The sequence below is a fragment of the Lagenorhynchus albirostris genome, chromosome 18 (genome assembly GCF_949774975.1).
Source record: "Lagenorhynchus albirostris chromosome 18, mLagAlb1.1, whole genome shotgun sequence".
Classification (NCBI taxonomy): domain Eukaryota; kingdom Metazoa; phylum Chordata; class Mammalia; order Artiodactyla; family Delphinidae; genus Lagenorhynchus; species Lagenorhynchus albirostris.
This window is the reverse complement of record NC_083112.1, coordinates 70,662,218-70,677,652: the sequence shown is the minus strand read 5'-3', so window position 1 is coordinate 70,677,652 and position 15,435 is coordinate 70,662,218. Positions and strand designations below refer to the sequence as shown.

The following is a 15,435-nucleotide window of genomic DNA, read 5'->3' as shown; positions in this document are numbered from 1 at the left end:
TTTTTTTAACATCTTTATTGGGGTATAATTGCTTTACAATGGTGTGTTAGTTTCTGCTTTATAACAAAGTGAATCAGTCATACATAAACTTATGTTCCCATATGTCTTCCCTCTTGTGTCTCCCTCCCTCCCACCCTCCCTATCCCACCCCTCCAGGCTGTCACAAAGCACCGAGCCAATATCCCTGTGCCATGCGGCTGCTTCCCACTAGCTATCTACCTTACTACGTTTGTTAGTGTGTATATGTCCATGAGCAGCTGGGCCCGTGAGCCATGGCCGCTGAGCCTGCGCGTCCGGAGCCTGTGCTCCGCAATGGGAGAGGCCACAACAGTGAGAGGCCCGCGTACCGCAAAAAAAAAAAAAAAAAAAAAAATAGTAGGCATATTTAGGGGCATTATCCCTTTGGTAGACCATAGAAAAACTTAGTACCCAGGTATTTGCTCCCAAACAAAAAGAATAAAACAGTGGAAACTTCTCCTCCTTCTGCTCTTTCACCAAGTCATAAATCGCTCCTTAACTGACCTCAGGGTCTCTACAGAGAAAAATGGAGAACTACAAAGGAAGAGTAGAAATGCAAAAGAGAAATCTAATAATTTCTTGAAACATTTTTTCTACTACACTCCCCTCCCCTCTGTACAGTGGTTCTTAATGTTGCTAGGTTCTGGATTCTTCCAAGAACCAATGAAAGCTGTGGACCCCCTCCCCAGAAAATTGCACACGCTGGTCAAAGTTCAACCCAAAGAACAGAATCCACTTGGGAATTGTATTTTGTATTTTTCACCCACGACAGAAAAGAAAGGCTCCCTGGATGGCAGAAAGTAAGTTAAAAAGCATAGAAAAAGAGTAAACAGAAAACAAGCACAAAAATATCTGCACACATGTAGCCTATCCAAGGGCTCCCAGCTCAAAACTTCGCCATAGAAATAGAGACCTTAAAACAACAAGCCCAGGATGAGATAAGACAGGGAACAAAGCACTCTGCATTAAGCACCAAAGAATGGTTATTCTTTCATGTCAACCTGTCCACCCTGCAAAAGCTGAGTTGTACAAGCCACCCTGCAAAAGCTGAATTGTAAAACCAACAGGAGAATACAATCATGTGACTTGATCTTCAATTTCCTCATCTGCAAAGTGGGTACAATAATAAAATCGTACCCTATCTACCTGCTGGCATGGCTGTGAAGGTCACCATAGAGAACATATGTGCAAGAGTTCAGAAGCTCTCAAGTGGCTATTATTATTATGTCTGATCCAAGATATAGATCACCTTTAGGGAATCGATAGATACTTCTATAATCCACTTGAAAGGAAAGGCTATTACTACTGAAGTGCTCTAATCAATTAATAGTAAATAGTGCATTCTAAAATTAGCTGCCTCAACATAAGTCCACTAAATAATATCTGACTGATCAAGTAGCATTTCCACGAACAAATATCTATTAAACACGGGTGAATCTGCAGCAATGTCATTATTGAACCAGTATATATGGAATGCCAGATTTTCCAGAATATTACTCACAGGAAACAAGCACAGGGAGCTGAAGTTCAGCCTCCTACTGGAAATGCACTTTAAACTCAAGAGAGCCCATTGGAACTCACCACCCTCCCCTCAGCCCAAACTCCCTCCTCTCTCCTTTTCATTCTCACCATCCATAGCATCCCTGCCCACCTGGGCTTTCATCACTTTCCATTTCACTTCCCCCTCCTTCAACCCCCATATTCAGTTAAGCAGCAAATCCTGTCATTCAACCACCAGTTGAATGACACGTGGCTAAAGGCAGTGGTGTCCCAGACTGGAAGAAACCTGGATTGCTGAGTCATCACTACAAGGACAATCACCCTGAAATTTCAGGATTTACCTTAGCATAATCAAATGCATAATTAAGGTCCAAAGATAATCAGTATATCTAACCTTAGATGATCTTAGAATAATTTAAGTTCAGACAACCCCTTCCCATCTTACACAACTATGCATCCTGACTTTACCACCCTTCAAATTCATGGCTATTTTTCTTGTCCTCCTCCTACTTACCCACATGATTGCTGTTCTTTCTTACATCTCATGCCTTTCTTCTGGGTTCAATCTTCTTTTTCCCAAAGTAAATTTATACTGATGTTTTTAATCAGGAGTTTTGTTGGTGGAAAACTACTCAGGCTTTCTTTATCTCTAAACCTCTTTATTTTGCCCTGCCTTTTGAGATATAGTTTAACTGAGTATAGAATTTTTACTAACTATTGCTTTCCCTTGGCACTTTGAAAATATTATTCCATTACATTCTAGCATCTATTTTTGCTGACGATAAGTTTTATGTTAGTTTAACAGTTATTCTTTTGTAGCTGAGCTATATCTTTTTCTCTGGTTGCTTTTAAGATCTGTGTGCCTTCGGTGTTTTGAAGTTTCATCAGGATATGTTTAGGTGTGGGCTTATTTATTCAACTCAGGATACACTGAATTTCCTAATCTGAAGACATATGCCTATAATCAATTTTTTCAAAGTTTCAGTCACTAAGTCTTCCAGTATTTCGCTTTCCCCTCCTTCTCTTCTTTCACTCTGGAACTTCTACTAGAAATATGTTGGACCTTCTAATTCTATTGTCCACATCTCTAAACTTCTCTTTGTTATATTTCTATCTCAATCTTTCTGTACTGTATTCTTGACAATTTTTTTTAGATCAATCTTCCAGTTCACTAATTCTCTCTTCATCTGTTCACTAAAACTGTAGCTCTATCTGGACTTTATCTTACCCTCTGAGAATTTTATTTCAAAATCTTTTTTTTTTTAATTTCTAGAAATTCTATTTTGTTCTCTGTCAGATACATCTGGGCTACTCTGATAGTCTTGTTCTCATTTTGATAACTTATGCATTTAATTGTGCTGTAGTCACTGTCTGATACTTCTATCACCTGGCCTGCTTGGAGCCGAAGCCCGTTGTTTGTCTTCCTTGCTGACTCCTTCAGGAAGAACTGTTTTCTACCAGCTTTGAGTCCCAGTTCCACAACTGAATAGGCATGTTATCTTGGGTAAATTACCTAACTAAATTCAGTTTCCTAGTCTGTAAAATGGAATTAGGGACTAATTCCTGTTTCGGAGTATTGCTGCAAGTGTTAAATGAGGTCATATGTCCATAGCCCTTAGCATAGAGACTCAGCTCTAAAAACATCACTTCTGTTACCAGTGCTCGGCTCTGGATTCTCTCTAGTACCTACCACAATGCCTGCTACTTGTTGGTGCTCAGTGAACATCTGATGAAAAAAACAAAAAAGTAGATGAAAAAACTGAAAGTTAAATCAGTTATGGCAAACCTTGCTATAAAGAATTATCCAAATACTAGTACTCCTCGGGCTACAAATGCCTAACTTATAAATACCTCAAACATTCATTCATTCATTCTCTATACAAGAACGACCACTGTTCTAGTGATGCGATAAATGACAATGAATGATACAAAGCGCCTGCTCCCATGGGGTTTGCATTCCAGTGGGGAGGATCTGACACTAGATGGAGCATTTATTAGATAATTGATTGATAGATAGATACATAGGAAGCAAAAGGGGAGGAAGGAAGGAAATAGATAATGATTAAGGCTTAGTCAGAGAATTAAATGAAGTAGGGAAGTAGTTGGGTTAATACTTTAGATCTGAATGGACTTACGCTATAGTAACACTGAGCTGAGATCTGAAGGATAAGAGAGGACCAGCCATTTGAAAAGACGAATCAAAGCATCCAGGCAAATGCGACAATGAATGCAAAGGCTTTTAGGGAGCAGGCTTTGCTCTTTCAAAAATCACAAAGGCTAGTGTGTCTAGAATGCAGCCACATTAGGGGACGATGGTCTAAGAAAAGGTCAGGGAAGTAGACATGGGCCATATTATGCAGGGCTCTGTAAACCAGGGTAAGGAATCCGGAGTTTATGTCACCAGTGCTGGGAAGCCATTGGAGAGTTTTGAACAAGAAAATATCATCTGAGTTCCATTTCCAAAATACCACATACCGATTGATGCTTGAGATGGAGAACTGTTTGAGCAGATGCAACAAAACAAAACAAAACAAAAAAACAAACAACAACAAAAAAATGAAAGCTGGGCAGTTGCATCCTTTTTTCCTGACCCCCAATCTACCCTGAAACTGCTGTCACTGCCACCACTACTTTACCATCACCACCAGTGTCCACACACAAAGCTCTGGTCTCATAAGGCCATCTGGTGACCAGATTCGGAACTGTTTGATCCTGTAGCCTCTGAAAACACCCACATCTTCCCAGAAAAATCCCCCAAAGTCTTCTAACTTCTCAAATCAAACTCTTTCCAGTCCTACATTTAAAAACATCTGTTATTCAATTTAGTTATTTTCTTTCTTTCTTTTTTTTTTTTTTTTACAAATAGAGAGCAATAGGATCTTTTATTATTTTTCACTGTAAGTAAAACAAAGTCTGGACTAGGCTCTAATGTCATAATCTTATAAGGCTATAATTTTATTAGTGAAATTTAGTATTAATCATAGTAGGTTTCATGGGGGGGACAAAATGAGCCTGAAGTTATTCCTCCCCTTACAAACCACTTACAAACACTTCTAGAACATAACTAAGGGGTAACCAAGATAATTTATGATGTTGCTTTACTAAAAAGGTTCGAAGTCAATCTCCTGTATGTATTTTTAGTTCACAACGTGGTCCACATGTGTAATCATAACATCTGGAACAGCTGGTATGTGCCGAAAGAAGTTCATGATATTTTTTTTTCTTTGCTTAAGATAGTAGCAGTTTGAAAGATGAAGCTTTGTTTCAAAGAGGAAAGCTATTTATAACTGGCAGTTGGCAATTGTTAAAGCTAGTTCTGGCTAAAATATATATATAAAACGAACTGCCCTTTTCAGCGGTGTAACGGTCAAATCAGAAAACTCTCAACTTTCTCCTGGCTAATACAAAGCAGCTCTTTTTACATTCATTTAAAAATATTACACCAGGGCCACCAATCCCCTTTTGAGAGTATTTTTCCACTTGCAATAATGTGGCTAATTGCAATGATATAAGGAGACCTACTTTGCTACACTGATATTTTCTTGTCCATCAAATTGAAAGATTTTAAAAGTGATGCTTACTCACTCAACTTTATTCAGGAAACTTTGACACATTATAGCAAGTCTGTTAAAAATTTATCTCCCTGGGCATAAAGAGCTCCTGCTGCTTTGCTAGGCGGAGCTGGAGCAATGAATTTTTACTCCAGACATGACAAGTTGACTCTTACTTTGGGGATGCTTTTGGGTCTTCCCACATCAAAGCGAGATCTGGAAAAGAAGTAGTAAAATTCCTCTTTGTGGGAAAATTAATAAACATGTGATTTTCAGTATCTGTTAGTGGATGAAAATAAGACAGGTCTGTTGAAAAGCACTGAACTCTTGGTAAAGACTTCTTTCTCCCAGCTCAGCCTTCTTGCTATCTTATCTCAAAGTACCTCCTCTCATGGGAATACTCTACATGAAATGAGTTAGGGGTCTTAGCCCTCTTCTTAGCAGACACTTGTCACAGAATCTTTCACCACTATCGGCAGCAATTAGCACTAACTGGTACCCTAGACAGCAGTGGAACAGGAAGGTCAGTGATGGAGTGAGCAGGCCGAACGAATTACCCTGTCGCCCCTGGAAGTGAACTTATCAGTTCTGTGCGGAGGTGCTCTGTTCCTGCTACCACTGCCGGGCCTGCGAGGTGGATGACGGAGGAATTTATTCTCTGAGGCTGTCCAACAAGAGTACTGGGGAAGGTCAGGTCACGGAGTGGGTCAAACAAAGCTGTTGAATTATGACCACTAAGCAGCCATCACCCCAAATTACCTCACCCCTTCCCGTCTCTCCCTGTCGCTTGAAGTTTCTTCCTATAATGTTATAAATCCAGTCAAAGCAAGTGCTCTGTCAGCATTTTTCTCTCCCATCCCAGAGCCCACACTGTTTATACTCATCGCTGTACAACAAGATCACTCGGAGGTTGGGAAGAGATGTCATCATTTGTCTTAGCTTTGCTTCCCTGTACATTCATCCTCCCTCCTTTCAGGAGACACAAGGGGGGATGGTGTGAAAATAAGGAAAAGAAGACCTGTGCAAAACTTTCCCTTTGTAGAATAGTCATTCCACTAAGTGCCCTTGTGTTTTGTCATTCTAATACTTTCACCATAGCTACTTTAAGTCAATGGTTTGAGAAATCCTTGAGCGAATTGTCAGGGAGTAATTAATAACTCTTTCCTCGGCTACAAGTAGCCACCAGATGACTTGGCACCACTCATAAGACAGCAGAAGGCAAAGGAATGTTGGCATCCTGCCACCTCATGAAAGTCACTCCCCCCTTCCACTTAACTCAGATGCCAGCACTTTCCTGAAGGCTGAGAAGAGAGGAACAGAAAAGGGAGTGGGCATTTGATTAACAACATAACAAATAAACCAGAGCACCAGCGAATAAGTCAGTGCTCTCCCGTCCTCCTAAAAAGAACAATACATTTGAAACTCAACCAAAACTATTCACTTTCCACCTTTGCGTTACCTAGAAAACACTTCTTATCTGAGTTTTTAAGCATTCACTTGGAGAAAAGAACCAAGAAGAAATGGCTGACCTAGAAATAATTCAGCCTTGCAGGGATGCCGGAGCCCAGACATTAACCAAAGCCAAGAGGGACCTTTCAGGACCATTTATAACCAGATCAATATGTCAACTAGTCTTGCCCTCAACTCACTCAAGCTTTTGTTGGAATTGAAAGATTAGCCCAGAAAAGAACCTGCCAGGAGAAATGTGTAGGAGACAAATTTGTTCTGCTTAGTCTTCATTTGCCTTCCTCAGAGGAATCCAGGATGAAGTTAATGAGGTATCCGGCCTGGACATCTTTTATTCTCATCCACTGACAAAACACCTGACAATAGAAAATGTTCCGCAGCATTTGTGAAATGAAAGAATGGGTAAATACCTGGATGGTCATTTACAGGCTAGTAAAGGAATAAACTTTATAGCAATTAACCGAGCTCATTCCATTCAGCCAAACTGATGCTCTTGGCTAAAGCCCAGAATTAAAGTGCCTGGAGCAAAATGAAAAAGGTGTAACACTAGCTAGAGGGTGACGTTCTTTCATTTATTCAATCAACAAACATTTATCAACAGTTAGGATGTGTCAGCCCCTGCACTAGGCACTTGGGCACAAAGATAAAAAGCATCGACTCTGTGTCAGTCAGAGTTCAGTTTAGTTGAGAGGGTGGAGATGAGAACAAAGAATGACAAAGCAGTGGGGAATAGCTCTCCTCGGCTACATCAGGAGGGTCCCGGGGAAGGGGGCTACCAGCCCTGGGAAGGTGATTGAGGAGGGACATCTGAGCTGGGCCTTTGGAGGGTGAGCAGGAAACCAAGATGGAAAAGGAGGATAGTGTTCCAGGCTGAGGGGGCAGGCGGAAGAGAAGGGGCTCCTCGGGAAGAGAGAGTGGTTGAGTGTCCAGTTCATAAGGAAAATGAACAGGGTAGAGAAAAAAGGAGGCAGAAAAGGTGGAAAGAGGGGAAGAAAAGTTGTAGGGACTAAGAAAGCATGTGGGGTGGAGTGTGGGTGACCAGGGCCTGTGTGCTAGCGAGAAAGAAGTTTGGACTTGAGTCTACAGGCCACAGGGTACCACAGAGGAGTAAAGTAGGGGAGTTAGCAGCTCAGATCAGCTGGAGGACCATTTACCTAATTCGGTTGGCTGGGTCAGTGTCCCTTTGTTCCTGTTCACTTCCTGGGTGTCCTTCTGGAAGTTTGAATGAGTGAATGTTCGCAGAGAGATTCTGTTTTTTTTTAAAAAACAACACAGTGTGGAAAATAGGTTGGAGTAGAAGAAAAAGTCAAAAAGACCGCTTATGGCTATTTCAAGGGCAACACTTAGGAGGTAAAACGGATAAGCCTTGATGACTAAACGATCTACGAATTAAGAGAGAAAACAGACTTGAAGATGACTCAGAGGTTCTAGCGCAGTACTGAAATGGTTGAAGAAATGCTCATCAGAAGAAGACTAGAACCTCTATTTTTCACTCCAGATAAGAGGCACTGGGCTCTCAACATAGATTCAAAATTTTCATCACTGTGTTGAACTATTACATGCTTAAAGGCATAGGCCAATGGCAGGTTTCCCACCTGTGCCAGAAAACAGCAAGAAATACTTTGATCCTGACAAGCCTTACAGAGATCAAGGAAAGTATCATCTTAAAATACTGCAGTTTAGCAAAGGTATAGTTTTTGTTTTCTGTGCCTCTGGTGCATGAGGAAGCAAAGGCGACGTTTGGAATTAAGGATGAAAATGCATTTCAGTGATAAAGCCCCATGCTCATTCATTGCTAAATTCCTGATTTTAAATGCAATCTCAATTTTACCTCCCCTGAGAAAAGCACGCATTTGTTTCTGTACTAAAGTTAGAGCTCAAAAACCTGTGCGAGGTCCAGAAACAACGGACAATGATAGAAAAGTGAACCATGTTTCGTATGAATATGAGACAGACAGTGGCAGTGGCTTGTCTGGGCCAGGGTGGCCCCTCCCTCGGTCCTCCTCTGGCCCAGGCCTTGGGGATCCAGACCTGGGCATTATTCATTTTGCCTTTGGCACCCAGAGCACAGGCTTTCAAATATGCAGACAAATGGATGGACATAGCTATGCAAATAGCCTCTTCCCTGTTGCGAAATGTACCTGAAAATCACATTTTCCCAAGCTTGCCCTCAGGCATTTTAAATACTCAAAACCAGGTTACGCTGAAGTTTGCAAGTACTCCACTATGTAGGACTTTTACTCAACTCCAAAAGGAGAAGGTTTTGGCTTCTTCTAATTATAAGCCAATTAAGTATAGTTTTGCACAACAAGGTATTTCATTTGGTTTTTGTTCTGTATCAAAGTGACACAGGAAAATTATTACTACTTCCTAGCTGGTTCTAGCCATTGGTTTTATTTTTTGTTCTTCCTCTTTCTTTTCTCTTACAAACCCCGGGAATCAAGGGTAAAACACGTTTTAATAATATTTATGTTACAAATGTAAACACAGGGAAGTCAGAAAATATTTTAATAAGGTTTTCAAAGTCATTATAATTCATCCAAGCTGTTCTCATGCTAAATCCTATATTCTTGTCCTGTTTTCTAACTACATAGTTTACTGAGGAAAGGATAAGTGTGGGTAACCCCTGTTTGCAAAGAGAATCTTCATTTTTAACTTCTGTTGACTCACATTTGTAACCCAGATAAAACGAATGACTGAATTGTTTTACTTATACTCACAGGGAAGGCTTCATTTTTCTTACTCTATTACTTGGTAACACCTATCAAGATAGCTAATTGAATTGACTATTCATAATCTACTCTACCTCCTCAAAGCCATGTTCTACTTCCCCTTTGGTTTACTATCTGAAACATACCAAAGATGACCTGAAGCATGAGTGAATTTAAATCCCATATGAATTGTACCAGCTTTTGTACTTTGCCTTTACATTCAAGAAGAGCTTTTTTCTTTTTTTTTCAACTCCCAGGCCACCAAACCCTTTTATTAATAAGCTGCAAGAGAGTGAGATTAGTAACAATGATGATCACAAACATCTCTGTTTATTGAATACAACTTGGTAAGCAATGGTGTCAGCACTTTTTATCCACTTACCTCGATTAACCTTCACAGGAAATGAAAGGTTCACTGCTCTTTCTCCATTTTTAGCCTGGTGGACCTGGGTCTGGGCTTGGGATAGAAACCTGCCCACTTCCATCCAGTGAATAACTGGTAGATTCCCTCAGGTGAGGGGTTCAGAAGGCCCCCTGAGTGTCACGAGGACTGACGGACAGACTTCACATGATGTCAGTGGAAAGGGGTAAACTGCAGACTCCAAGCTGGGGATGTTTCCCAGTTTCTGTGAAATCGAAGGGGGTAGGAGGGGTCAAAGTGTTGGAATGTTCTAGAAATTATAAAAGCCCAGCACTCCCCCTTCCCCCTGAGTAGAGGGGACCTCCTCTGTCCAACTCCACACAGAGCCTGTTTGCTCAGGGGACATACTGGGAGACAAGGAGGAGGGAGCTCATGTGCACAGAGGTGCCAGCCTTCCCACCCAATTTGGGGCCTGCAGGACTCCTGGGGTCTGGTGAGAAGCCTGGATTTGGCATTTCTGCCCTGTTCTGATTGCCTGTTTCATGACCTTGTTTGCTGCCCAGGTCGGAGCAGCTCCCTGAGCCCATCAGGGGGTGGTCCTTCCCGCTTCTCCAGTCACACATCCCAAGTGACATTCCAAAACATTGCTCCAGGGTCTTTGCTTGGGTTGGGGGGAGGGCTAGCATAGTTCTGTGCATTCAGTTCCCTCTCCTAGCATGAAATGACGGCAGCCCTCTCTTTCTGCAGCCCACCAACATCACCTCTCCGGGAAACTGGAGCCTGGTTACAATGCTGGGACACACTTCCAATGGGATCAGCAAAAATCAAGTAATCCTTCTCTAATTCCTCTGTGCTATTTTGGACAAGTTGACTAACCCCAATGCATAGCATTCCCTTGTTGCATCTCTGGATCCATCGAAGCACCCAGGAATGCTGGGGGGCGACACATCCTGGGTTACAGAGGAGGACCCTGACTCCTCTGGTCTTCCCAGACATGACAGCTGATGGGAGGCCTTAGGGACCAGTCCCCTGCAGAGGCGTTAAGAAGAGCTTTTTTCTGACTTCTCATATAGAGACGGAAGAAAACAAAAAGATGGGCCAAACTAAGCCGCCTGCAGAGCGCCCTCTAGTGAAAGACCGAGGATGCTGCCTTCCAAGCCGGGTCCTGCCCTGACAGGATTTGTTAGGGGAAAACCACCTCGTCTTCCTGAACCCTGCACAAAACATTTTAAGGATCTGACTCCCAATGCAACAGATATCTTGACATCTAATCACAGCTGCCTGGTTGTATTACTGTTACTCTATTAAAATTCCAAATCAGCTTATTAGTGTATGCATTTCTTCCGTGAATAAAAACAGGAATTCTAACAGAACTCTCCTTAAGTCGGTAACAAAGCCGGAAACCATCAAGATGATAAGGCACTAAAACCTGGAGAATTCATCTTTAAATTGCTATCAAAGGAAAGAAAAACCAAAAGTGTGGCAGTCATTCAATGTAGCAACAGCCTCTCCTAATAAAAACCAAAATGCCATGGGTGCAGATATTGACCAAGACAAAGGGGCAAAGTTATGTCTATTAAAGATTATTCATCTAAGTGGCCATTTGACAAACCTTAGCATTGTGAGAACGTTAGGTAAATTTAAGGTTTCATTTTGTATGGCCTGTTTCCACAAAAGATTTGAAATAGTTCAAAACAAGATAGTACGGTAAGATGATCTATTGAGAGAAATAATTTCTCTAGAAGGAATTGAAGTTAGAAAATAAAAGCTTTTCCCCAATGACATTGGGAGGCACTACGTGCTGCTTTAAAGCTGCATTGTCAATGGAAATATGGCTATGAGTGGTGTCTACAAAGAACTAGACACAGAGCGCAGACCCCTGGGAACACTGGCAAGGGCTTCTATGACCCCCTAGGAGAAGCAGTCACTTCCACAATCCAGCAGGAGAAGCAAAGCCCCACAGATGGTGAAAAAGCACTGTATACTTAAGTAGTAACAGTATCAGCTGCCCTGGACCAAAAACTCTTCCCACTTTTTCCAGACCAAGCAAGCCTCTGGAGTTCTTGAACAATATATAGAGTAGAGCCATCCTAAGATTAATACAATGTTCTTCCGCTAACCCTAAAGATTGAGAATACCTGTGTGTTTTTAATCTATTTTTAAAGTGAGAGTATAATTTTTTTCACACCGATATTGTGGTTCATGTCTGTCTTCATAGTAAAATATAAACAGACCTAGGAAATTCAACTCAAATAAAAAGTGGACTAAATATGCCAACTCTAGTGGTCAAAATGGCTGTCTTTGGCTCGATGCTATTTTGAAATGATCAGGTTGCATTGAATGGTAAGTAGGATTTCTTTTAAAAGGGAAAGTTCCAAAGCAGGTTTATTACTGTGACTTAACTTGAGCTTTCTGAAGAAAACATAAATGGTTTTAAGAAAATATTGAATGTGGCTTTCAAATTCCCTAAATGAATCTACATATATAGGAAAAATGTCTAACGTCAGATAGGAAGTCACATTCCTTCTTGACTCTTCAGCTAGGAGCCAAGTTCAGGTAGGTACTTATAATTTCCCATCTCCTTCAGGTGGATGACCACTCCCTACCTAGTACACAACCCTAGCATGGGCTTGAGTAATTTCATCAGTTAGCAAAAGGGAAACATTGGACTCTGACCTTGCAAAGCAAATAATTCTTTGAGTTTATGGCGGATAGGAATTTCCGCAGGAAATCCCATACTCTCCCTGGGTGGGCCCAGACATGTACAGCAATGCATTTCACTACTGCATTTCCTGTAGACCTGAAGTCTAAAGTCAGATTCCTAGAAGCAAGATTTCTTGATTCCTTCCATATCTATGAAGTACAGCCACTGCCTGCCATTCCATTGTTAAAGTATTATGTTCAGAAAAAGTGCTTTCCATCTAGGTCAGACCACCTCCGTAGCACTGCCTCAAGTCTGGAAGACCACAATTTAAGAGGAGATATTGAGTAATTGGAGTATGTCCAAGGAATATAATCAAGATTCTCAAAGTAATGTCAAATGGCATATGATTGAAAAAGAACTGGAAATGTCTGGCTTGAAAAGGACAGACTGCCTCATGCTTCTCTCATTGCAGCTTTATAGAAAAGCCTTGTTTTGTGTAGAGAGGCTTATTTTTTGTTAGATCTAAGAGGCAAGCAAATTTCAGTTCCATATAAGAAAGTACTTTCTCATAATTAGAATATACTGCATTTTCAGAAGATGATTTCACACTAAATAAGAGGTTGGACTCCTAAACTTGAAATTCCAGGTTCCTAATAGTCTATATAGCTGGTTAGTTCTTTTTAAAAATATATATATTTTGGGGGGGCATGAGAATTCTGAATCATTTCTGGAGTCAATAGTTTCTTCTAAAGCAGCTCAGTCAGACAAAAACACTTGATTTGATGCCAGTAGGTACAATTCCCATCACCTTACAGATGGGGTAGTAGGTAAAACCAAGAAAGCATGGACTTCAACGTTTGACTTAAGTTCAAATCCTACTCCACCATTTGTAGCCTGTTGTGACCTGTGTTACCTAGCTTAACCTCACTAAGCTTTCATTTCCTCATCTGTAAAATGGGATAATACTATTTAGGTACAAGACCCTCCTAAGAATTAAATGAGATAATGAATATAGGGAGCTTAGCGAAGTCCCTGTGGCTCAAAGAAACTCTTCAATAGAGGGCAGCTGTGATATCAGACAATTCACAGCCCTTCATTGCCCCTGCACCCCAAGCACTGCACTGTTTGAAGATTTTCCACATGCATCCTAGACATCCACATACAGAGGAAGGTGGGTGGGGAAAGGGAAGGACAAAAAGTTTTGTATGCCTCATCCATACACAAATAAATACCTCTGAACACACACACATTTCTTCTTAAAAACTTTTTTTGGTGTAACTGTGGATTCACGTGCACTAATAAGAAATAATACAGAGACATCTGATGTAGTCTTTATACGTTATACGCCTTTTAATGTCATGTTATTTTCTTATGATGTTAGGCATTGTTGTCTGGTGTTTTCCCTCCATCCAACGTATTGACGCAAAAAGTGGAAATAATAAATGTTGCTGAAAGCACTGAGAACCTGGGTGAGTCTGTGAGTCACTGTTTGGGGCCTGTGAGTCACTGTTTTTCCCTTCTCTCGACACATCTAGCCCCCGGTTGAGTCTTCCTGTCTAGGTAACACCTGCCCACTGCTTTGTGGACAGCACAGTCCCTGTTCTAGGACACTGAACTTCCTGGGTTCTTGGAAAATGGTGTTTTTTGTGGCTTGTTGAGCAAAGGGTGTGGTTTGTGTTGAACATGGTAATATTCCAATTTCTCTTGATTAATCAATTAATATTCCAGTGCTGAGGTGAGGTAGTATGTTTTCTTTCTTCCCACAACAATTAATTAATCTGTATTGGCTGAGCCCCAGAGAAAATGTATCCTAGGATATATCTGAGGTTGGTTTCAGTACAGTTGGGGGCTTTCAGGTGGAAAATTCTCCATTTAGCAATTACATGCAATGAGAAAACTCGGAATTCATAAGTGATTCAGTAACTCACAAGCCACGAGAGTGCAATAAAAGCCACAGAGGGACAACCTGAGCTGGATTCGTCACCTACACCAAACCAGTACTTCTCCCAAAATGGCTAATGAACAGGATCTTGTAGGGAGATTTTTAAAAATACAGATTCCTGTACCAAAATGCACCCCTACCAACCCCTGAAGGTTCTAATCCAGTGGGTAAAGGCAGGGCCAGGGAAACAGTATTTTCTCTAAAGTTTCACAGGGGTTCTGAGTGCCAGCCAGGGCTGAGAACCACCGCTCTGAGCCAGCAGATCAACACGATGCCTGTGCACTCGTATTAGGAAAGAGAAAAGGAATGCTTCTCTCCAACCCCACTTTCAGAATATTCCAGTTGCTTTTATTTTTAATTATTTTTTACAGTGATGATGAGGAATTCCAGTTTTTCAAATTACTTCACAGAGATCATCTAGTTGGAGGTATGATTAGGCCAGTTTCATGGAAGAATGTGGCTCTAATTCATCACAAATTTGAAAAGAGAAAAAAATGCTACACCCCATTGCCAGAATATTTCACTAGTGGCAATAAAAAAAAAAAAAAATCTCACCAATGCCAACATCTTCTAGCTTATTGGGCAGGTGGGGAAGGTAGGTGACAAATGGGGTGCTTGCCCAGATACCTACCTACTGCGGTGAAACCAACAACTCCCGCACCCCAGGCCTGACAAACTCCTTTGCACCACAACAAATCCTACCCCAAATGCTGTCACTCTTGTGTATATGAGAACTTTCCCTCTAAAAAGACGATACAAGAGTTGGGAGCCAAATCTCTGGTGCTAGGAGCATCTACACATATTTTAATTAAGAGCTCATTTGAATATGGAGCTATTACACACTGTAGCAATAAAATTAAACATTGTCACTGTCTGTTCTTTAATAGCTTACAAGCATTTTATATTCAGAGTCCCCAAGCTAGAGTTTCAAGAAATATCCCTTTAGTCTTTGACTGTGAAACAATCTCCATATAATTTTTCATACTTCCTTTTCACTTCACAGACTATTTATAACCACACTTAATGAGCTAGACTCAAAATGAACATAAATGGTACATCAACATAAAAGAACATTCAGGGCAAGCAAAAAGGTTCGTCTGTATCATACCGTGCTGATAAAGTTGTCTTCCCAACAACTTAGAAAGGATAGAGCCTACGGGAATATATGTAGGGGGTTCATGGAAGGTTCCACGGGGTAAAGTGTTCATTCGAGGAAGAGGGGGCATTTTAAGATGTGAGTG

At 41.1% G+C, this 15,435-nt stretch overlaps 1 protein-coding gene across 1 annotated transcript in view; it reads right to left on the bottom strand.

Moving 5' to 3' along the window:
• The window catches only part of LOC132508534 (protein-lysine methyltransferase METTL21E), a 135,510-nt gene that overhangs the window by 94,808 nt on the left and 25,267 nt on the right, over positions 1–15,435 (bottom strand). Inside the window, exon 6 of the mRNA XM_060128715.1 lies at positions 9,630–9,873. The gene's annotated coding sequence lies outside the window, so the exon portion shown is untranslated. The remainder of the gene's footprint in view (positions 1–9,629; positions 9,874–15,435) is intronic.